A 9,742-nucleotide genomic window follows, 5' to 3' on the forward strand; every position below is an offset into this window, starting at 1 on the left:
GATTTATCACAGCCTGAGTATGATAACATCATAAAGGACAAGTGGGTACTGAAATGACACCATTAAGGAAGCCCATTATGTCGCAGCCCATAACATGGGACAGATGAAACAGCAGAGTAAAGCGTATTTTGACATGTGAATGAAGCCTATGAAGTTGGAAATAGGATGGAAGATTATGATCTCAGTACATCAACCAGGTTATTTTACATCCCCGCGATTTGTAGGGCATATGACGTCGTTGACAGAGCTAGTCCATTAGTCTATTGAATCCAAACTGCTCCTAATAAGTTAGATTGGTATCATATTAACCAACTTAAACCCCTTGGAGAAAGTCAATGTTTTCTAGTAACTGAGGTCCGTAAGTCACATTGACAATGGAATGCTCTGGAAGGTGATGAAATTTATTTTTCAGGCAATCGAAGGAACAGTGAGATAGGCAACCACTTCTAGTTTGCGTTCGGAGGTTAAGGAAAGTTCACTTCATACTCTCAAGAGAAGGTTAAGGCATGGCAATCATTACAATCGCCCAAGCTAAGGCAGAGCAATGGTAGAGAAGAAATAGATGAGAGATAATGTTCATCACCAGATCTTCTAGAAATAAAGCAGGGGATGGAAGAATTGAATTTAGAGGAAGTATTAGATCATTTGATAGGTGCAAAAACTGCTCTTGATGCTTTTTTCTAGGGATTTGGAAATGATTGGTGTTGGAATACTACTAATGAGTGGCCTCATAGTGGTTGAAGGCCTTGTTGAAGGATACATGTTCTGCAGTAATGTGTATTGTTGGCCAATTATATATTCACCTGGACAGATGCAAGGTATGAAGAAGAGGTGGGTGATGGATGGAGCAGTCTATTTGGATTCCATCAGATGGACATGGTAACATTAGACTGTGTGGATGAGGAAGATGAAATAGTAGTGCAAATTTATGATTAACTGAGATTTTGTAAAAGAAATGAGACCACTGCCTGTTGATCATGGTGATACGGGGAAAAGATGGGATACTATGATAAGTGTGGGAAGCTTTTTTTTTGGGTTCTACTTCAAGTACATATTCAATGTGAATACAATGATGCTGTTGATGTGGACACAAATTAGAAACAAGATCATTGGTTAGCACGTGCCCCAGGCAACTCAATCCCAGTTGCTCTGGTGCTCTGAGATCTTCCATATATGCCTTACTCCATGGTAGAGTTGATGAAACTGATACCACTAACACTGTAGTTCCAACCACTCGTATTCCTTTATTTTGCAATGAGGTTCAGACAAATACAAAGAGAGTAGGACTTGTTTTAGAGGAACAGAAGAATGGATTATTCTAGTGCTGGGATACAGACACGTTCAGCTTGATATAACACCAAATGCCTAGTTGGTGTGGGATAAGCCTCCAGGAGCTTTTCCAACATTTAGTGATTGAACAGTTTGCCCATTCTGAATTTAAAACACAAGAGAGGCATAAGAGGTCTTGTTGAATTTATGGGATTATGGTACGCTGCTGGAGCTTCCATGGTAAAATACACTAGATATTTCAGAGGTAAACTCTCAGTTAAAATCCTCTGAGGTAAAAAGTAAACTTGTAAATGAAGATTATGAGGATATGGGAGGAGTTAGCTCTTTTGGTAGGCAACAAGCGGTTGTAGTTTCAGAAATAACAATTTTTACAACCCTTAGGAGAAATGACAAACTGAATAATTGACAGCGATGATAATGAAACTACTGAAAATGCTAAGGATGCTGTTTGTACAACCCATACCTCTTGGTTTCTTTCCATGATTGGGGTTGACGTGGTAGAATTACAGAACCATGAGGTTCCTGAATAGAAACAAGAGAAAATTGCTGGAAGATGCTGGAAATCCAAGCAACACACACAAAACACTGGAGGAACTCAACAGACCAGGCGGCATCTATGGAAAAGAGTAAACAGTCAATATTTCAGACTGAGACCCTTCATCAGGACTGGAAACAAAAGATGAAGTCAGAGTAAGAAAGTGGGGGGGGGGAGAGGAGGAAGAAACACAAGGTGATAGGTGAAACTGGGAGGAGGGGTCGGGGGGTGAAGTAAAGAGCTGGGAAGTTAATTGGTGAAAGAGATACAGGGCTGGAGAAGAGAGAATCTGATAGGAGATGACAGAAGGCCATGGAAGAAAGAAAAGGTGGAGGAGCACCAGAGGGAGGTGATAAGGTGAGAGAGGGAAATAGGAATGGGGAGTGGTGAAGATGGGGCGCATTACCGGAAGTTCGAGAAATTGATGTTCATGCCATCAGGCTGAAGGTTACCCAGACGGAATATAAGGTGTTGCTCCTTCAACCTGAGTGTGGCCTCATTGTGACAGCAGAGGTGGCCATGGAATGAGATGACGGAATGGGAATGGAAAGTGGAAATAAAATGGGTGGCCACTGGGCGATCTCACTTTTTCCATTGGATGGAGTGTAGGTACTTGGCAAAGTGGTCTCTCAATCTGTGTTGGGTCTCACCGATATATAGGAAGCCAAACCAGGAGCACTGGATACAGTAGGTGACCCCAACAGACTCACAGGTGAAGTGTCACCATACCTGGAAGGACTGTTTGGGGCCCTGAATGGTAGTGAGGGAGGAGGTGTAGGCGCAGGTGTAGCATTTGTTCTGCTTGCAAGGGTAAGTGCCAGGAGTGAGATCAGTGGGGAAGGATGAATAGATAAGGCAGTTGCGCAGGGAGTGATCCCTGTGGAAAGCAGGAAGTGCAGTAAGATGTGCTTTGTGCTAGAGATAGAGGAAGTTACGGAGAATTGTATGATGGGGTGGTAGGTGAGGACAAGAAGAACCTTATCCCTGGTGGGGTGGTGGGAGGATGGGGTGAGAGCAGACATGTGCGAAATGAAAGAGGTGCAGTTGAGGGCAGCATTGATGGTGGAGGAAGGGAAGCCCCTTTCTTTGAAGAAGGAGAACATCTTCTTAGTTCTTGAATGAAATACCTCATCCTGAGAGCAGATGTGGTGGAGATGGAGGAATTGAGAGGAGGGGATGGCATTCTTACAAGTAATAGGGTGGGAAGAGGTATAGTCCAGGTAGTTGTGAGAATCAGATGGTTTATTATAGGCATCAGTAGATAAGCTGCCTCCAGGGGTAGAGACAGAGATGTTGAGAAAGGCGAGGGAGGAATCAAAAATGGTGGGGGATGAAGTGTATAGGGACTGAACATCCATAGTGAAAATAAAATGATCCGGGCCAGGGAACTTGAAATCATTGAAAAGATCAAAAGCGTGTGAAGTGTCACGAGTCGAGGTATGCAGATATACGTTCAGTGGGGCAGGAACAAGCAGAAACAATCAGCCTACCTGGACAGACAGGTTTGTGGGTCTTGGCTAGGAGGTAGAAATGGGAGGTGCAGTTTGAGGGCAGTTTGAACTTAGTGGGGTCCTTTTTGAGGGGTAAATAAGAGGAGGTATCTGATACCTCAGCAAGGTAGAGGTCAGTCTGCCAGACTACTACAGTACCCCCCCTATCTGCGGTTTTGATGGTGAGGTTAGGAGTAGTGCGAAGAGAGTGGAGAGCCGAGTGTTCAGAAAGAGCGAGGTTGGAATTGGAGAGAGGAATGGTGAAGTTAAGATGGCCGATGTCCTGTTGGAAGTTAGCAATGAAATGGTCCAGAGCAGGCAGAAGAACAGAGCGGTGTATCCAGGAAGAGGAGGAGGGTTGAAGTCTGGAGAAGAGGTCACTAGTGCGGGGTGGAGAGTCCTTGCTGAAGAAGCAGGCCTGGAGACAGAGGCAGCAGAAGAGCCAGCATCACGGTGGTGAACTCACTGAGGTGTGGGTGCAGGGGGCCAAAGGTGAGACCCTGACTGAGGACAGACATTCTGCTTCAGAGAGGGGAAGGTCAGAGGGGATGGTGAAAACCCAGCATGGTTGAGAGCTGGGATCAGAAGGGAGAAAGGGATTGGTAGTGTCTGAGGTGGGGGAGGGTTGGGGTGTTTAGGGAAGGTGGGATGAGGGGAAAATGGAGTCTGAGAGGACCCAAGAGCTGGCGGAGGGACATAAAAGTCACAGGATTGCAGAGTGGTGGTGGGGGAAGGGGAGACAGGGTTTCCAGTGGCATTCCTGAATAGTGGGGGTTCCTGAATAGAGTTTCAGAAGAACAGTTGAAAGAATTGGTTGACACTACGACCCAGGGTGTCACATTCTGGAATTCACCTTGCCAAATCATCTCCTTGGATACTGTAGGAATGGGCCTGGAGCACTATGTTGGAGCAATACTTCATAATCCTTACCATAGTGACAACCGAACATATTTGCTATACAAGGTTCATAATTTTGGGAAATAGCAAGAAGGAGTTTGGATTTTACTTACTAATCCACCTACTTATGCTACTACATGGCAAAGATCTACAGATGGAGTAAATATGGCTTCCTATCATCAAAAAGGAGAATGTTGTGTTTGTTCAGAGAATTTCGTTAAGAATGATACTGCTGAGGATTTGCTTAGATAAGCACCTATTGCTCTTCCTCCCATCCCTCATTTTACTGCACAATGGGATAGTTATTAACTATAATGAATCATCTAACTCTATTAAAGATCCTTAGCATTCAGCTAATGATGTTTTGCAGAATCCACCCTTTACAATTAAAGTTTGGAATTGGAGACTGATTGTTAACGTGCATCCTTGGATTCATGTTAATTCACAGTTATTCCTGTTCCGCTCTTTGCTCCAATGATTATCCAATGTATTTTCCCAAGTGTTTCTCCATGGCAACTTAAACAGCTAAGTGTTTGAATGCTAAATGACATCCCCAGTCTTTTTTTGGTGATTAGATCTATAATGTTACCTTAGATTGAGTACTATGTTTATTCCTCATTAAATTGTATTTGTTGTTATATATAGTATGAAATTACGTATATTTTATCCTCTTTCCTCGTGTGCCACGATGAGGCCACTCTCAGCGTGGAGGAGCAACACCTGTTAGCCTGACATCATTGGTTGGGATGTTGTCGGAATCGATTGTTAGGGATGAGATTATGGAGTACCTGGAAGCGCATGGTAAGATAGGCCAACACCAGCATGGTTTCCTGAAAGGAAAATCCTGCCCGACTAACCTACTGCAATTTTTTGAGGAAATTACAAGCAGGGTAGACAAAGGAGATGTAGTAGACGTGGTGTACTTGGACTTTCAGAAGGCCTTTGACAAGGTGCCGCACATGAGACTGCTTAGCAAGACAAGAGCCCATGGAATTACGGGGAAGTTACTAGCATGGGTGGATCATTGGCTGATCGGCAGAAAACAGAGAGTGGGAATAAAGGGATCCTATTCTGGCTAGCTGCCGGTTACCAGTGGAGTTCCACAGGGGTCGGTGGTGGGACCACTGCTTTTTACGATGTATGTCAATGATTTGAACGATGGGATTAATGGATTTGTGGCTAACTTTGCCAATGATACAAAGATTTGTGGAGGAGCGGGTAGTGTTGAGGAATCAGAGAGCCTGTCGAGAGACTGACATAGTTTAGGGGAATGGGCAAAGAAATAGCAAATGAAATACAATGTTGGAAAGTGTATGGTCATGCACTTTGGTGGAAGAAATAAATGGGCAGACTATTATTTAGATTGGGAGAGAATTCAAAATGCAGAGATGTAAAGGGACTTGGGAGCCCTTCTGCAGGATATCCCAAAGGTTAACCTCCAGTCTGAGTCGGTGGTGAGGAAGGCAAATGCAATGTTGGCATTCATTTCTAGTGGTATAGAATATAAGAGCAGGGATATGATGTTGAGGCACTATAAGACACTCATGAGACCACACTTGGAATATTGTGTGCAGTTTTGGGCCCCTTATTTTGGAAAAGATATACTGACATTGGAAAGGGTTCAGAGAAGATTCACGAATATGATTGCAGGAATGAAAGAGTTACCGTATGAGGAACGTCTGGCAACTCTTGGGCTGTATTCCCTGGAGTTCAGGAGAATGAGGGGGGATCTCATAGAAACATTCCAAATGTTAAAAGGCCTGAACAGATTAGATATGGCAAAGTTATTTCCAATGGAAGGGGAGTCTAGAGCAAGAGGGCACGACTTCAGGATTGAAGAACATCCATTTAGAACAGAGATGCGGAGAAATTACTTTAGTCGGAGGGTGGTAAATCTGTGGAATTTGTTGCCATGAGTGGCTGTGGAGGCCAAGTCATTGGGTGCACTTGAGGCAGAGACAGACAGGTTCTTGATTAGCTAAGGCATCAAAGGGTATGGGGAGAAGGCAGGGGAGTGGGGATATCTGGAAGAATTGGATCAGTCCATGATTGAATTACTCAATGGATAACCTGACGGAAAGTACATTCATTTCTCTTTGCAGTAAAATTGTTTTCCCCACCTCCTCCCCTCTTATTCTATTCCCCACTCTGGCGTCTTACCTCTTCTCACCTGCCTATCACCTCCCCAAGCTCTCTTCTTCATTCCCTTTCTTCCATCAGATTCTTCCTCTCCAGCCCTTTATATTTCCCAACCACCACCTATCACTTTCTAGTTATCTCCCCCCCACCATTTTATTCTGCTATCCTCCCCCACACTTCCTTCCCAGTCCAGGAAGGAAGGACGCAAAATATTGACTGTTCATTTCCATAGATGCTGCCTGACCTGATGAATTCCTTTAGGTTTGTGTGTGTGTGTGTGTGTGTGTGTGTGTGTGTGTTGCTGTATATTTTATCATGTTTCTTTCATACGCCTTTGTACTGATATTATTTTTAAATATGCGGCTGTTTTGATATCTATGTTTTACAGTTGGTGCTATTTTGTTCTTTCTTTATCAGTATTATTTAGTATTGTCATGAATGCTGGTGTTGTTTTTGTACTATATTCACTCAGACATTTCACCAGTAGTGTGATCCCCAGAATGTTCTGTGGATCTAAAGAGGAGAGATGCTGACCATGAAGGAATTAAAATAAGGAAGAAAACATGGAACTCAAATGAGTCAAAGACAGAGGAGGTAGACAAACAAAATGCCTTTGTTCTTGTCATGTGGTTGAAGGAATGGAGGCTGCCATTTTCTGAAACTGCTCTGACGCCTCCATTTTGTGAACTGTCTTATGAGCTGGTTTTGTTCAGGAATAGCTGTATTAAAGTGTTTTAAAGTAGACACAATATCGCTGTTAATAATCTGTTGAACTAGATATCCTTTCCAAATAAGAAGTTATTAGTGAGGTGTTATTTGGTAAATAGGAACAGGCAGGTTAATGAATAGGGAGTCTGTGTCTGACCTGAGTAACCCAAGGCTAGTAACTGACTGGTCTGCTCTGATTCAGAACAAAGAATCATTAATTACAAGTTGTTACTTGCAAGAAGGGCTTTAAAAGGATGTTGGCTTGGACCAGAATCAATGGGAAGCTGATACGTGCTAGCCAAATGGGCCTGAGCCAACAAGATGGAAACACAGTGTTTGAACTGATAAGGGTAGAGTAGAAGAATGAGGGGCTTTGAACGCAAAGCAGCGAAAACTCTGGAGACAAACCATCACAAGGAAGACCTCCATGCCAGGGAATGGGAGAAGAAGGATCAATCATTCAGCCAATGGGAGATCCCCTATTTCAGTGTTATATATTGGAGATGTGGTCTGAGTGAGTATTGGTACAGAGGGAACAGTAGAATTTAGGTTTAAAGTTGTTGGCCTGGGGTCAACATAGTTACGTTGATATTTCTGCAGAGGCAACAAGGTGGAGGCTTGGTTTAAGTAAGAATTGCATCGTGAACTGCCTAACCTAGATCAGTTGATGATAGTAAACACATCCATCCTTACAGAAAAGGCTCACTATTAGAGAATATCACATTTTACTATAAGCCACTGATAAAATTTAGTCATTGGTAGATTGATTCTCAATGATTTCATATTTCTCTGGAATGGTCCAGCTGGGTTCTGATTTTACTGAGTTGAATAGGGCACAGCCTTTGCTGCATCCTTTTGTAACTATGGCCAGAATTCAGTGGAGCAGTTTGGTGAGAAGGGAGATGATTCCCACCTGGTAGCCCACTACTGTTTGCAGCTGGGACCGAGCTTCCCTATACAGTTTAGGTGTCGTGACTTTCCCCTTCCCCTCTGCTGTTGATAACAGCCCCTTGTATAATGGAGAGCATCCTGACTGATTGCATTGGGCCCTGGTATGGAAACACCAATGCACAGCAATAGGAAAGCCTATAATAAGTGGATACAGCCCAGTCTATCACAGGAAAAGTGCTCCCCACCATTGGGCACATCTACAAAGCTCACCGCCACAAGAAAAAGGCATCAATCTTCAAGGACATCTACAATTCAGGCCATGCTGTCTTCTCACTGCTGACATCAGGAAAGTGGTACAGGAACCTTCGGTCTCACACAACCATGTTCATAAACAATTATCACCCTACAACTGTCTGGTCCCTGATCCAGTGTGGATAGCTTCACCTCCCTCAACACCAAACTGATTTCATGTCCTATGGACTCACTTTCAAGGACTGTACAAGTCATGTTCTCAGCTCTATCTATCTACAGTATCTATTTATTTACTTACTGTATTTATGTGTTTATTTTTGTGTTTGCATAGTTTTTCTTTTGCAACTGCCTTTGTCAGCCTTTGTGTGTAGCTTTTCATTGATACTAGAGTGTTTCTTTGTTTTGCTGTGAATGCCTGCAAGAAAATGAATCTCAAGGTATTATATGGTGACATACAGTAAATGTACTTTGATAATAAGTTTACTTTCTGCTTTAATGTTTTATTTTATCATAAAGTTCGTTGGTTTTAGCGATCAGTACATTCAGCAGAAAATTTACATGAGTAGACCCTGTTTGCCAAATGAAGTAAGAATGCAAAATGGACAGTGTGCATAAAGTTCTGCCCCACCTCGATTTCACTGTTGCCACTCTAATGGTTATAGATATAATGTGTCAAGTAGCAGGGAACTAGCTGTGCATGAACTGGTTGGAATGGAACTGCTACATTTCCACAACTGAAATTGGAATCAAACCCTTGTACTTAAGCAAAAACTGAATCAAAACTAGTCATCTTTTAATTTCCCAGCTTCATCCCTATTTCCCCTTCAGGATGGCACAGTGGTAGAGCAGGTAGAGTCCCGGCCTCACAGCCCTGGCAACCTGACCTTGGGTGCTGTCTGTGTGGAGTCTGCAAGTTCGCCCTGTAATTAGCTGGGTTTCCTCTTCCCCTCCCTCCTAAATGCTCTGGTTTTCTCATATATCTCAAGGATGGATAGGCTAATTACTGTAAATTACATCTACCATGTAGGTGAGTGGTGAGAAAATCAGGATGAGGTTGGTGAGGAATGTGGAGAGAACAGTTTTCAGGGAAATAAATGAAAGAATGGGCATGGAGAGGACGTTTCCTATAGAGGTGGCGTCTATCTCCAGAGCACACAGCCTCAGAATAGAAGGATATCCCTTTAGAACAGAGTTGAGAAGGAATTTCTTTAGCCAGAGGGTGGAGAATCCGTGGAATTCATTGCTATAGAGGGCTGTGGAGGCCAAGTCATTGGGTGCATATAAAGTGGAGGTTGATAGGCACTTTGTTAGTAAGGACATTAAAGGTTATCAGGAGAAGGCAGGGGAATGGGATTGAGAGGGATAATGATGGAATGGTGGAGCCTAATGGCTTAGTTCTGCTCCTATGTCTTTTGATCCTACGGCCTGTGGACGGTGTTGCTCTGGAGATCTGGCATAAACTCGATGGGACAGATTGCCTTCTACATTGTGAGAAATATCAGAATATCATATTGCTATTTGGAGCACTTTTAGCCTCAAG

The sequence above is a fragment of the Mobula hypostoma genome, chromosome 6 (assembly GCF_963921235.1).
Source record: "Mobula hypostoma chromosome 6, sMobHyp1.1, whole genome shotgun sequence".
Taxonomy (NCBI): domain Eukaryota; kingdom Metazoa; phylum Chordata; class Chondrichthyes; order Myliobatiformes; family Myliobatidae; genus Mobula; species Mobula hypostoma.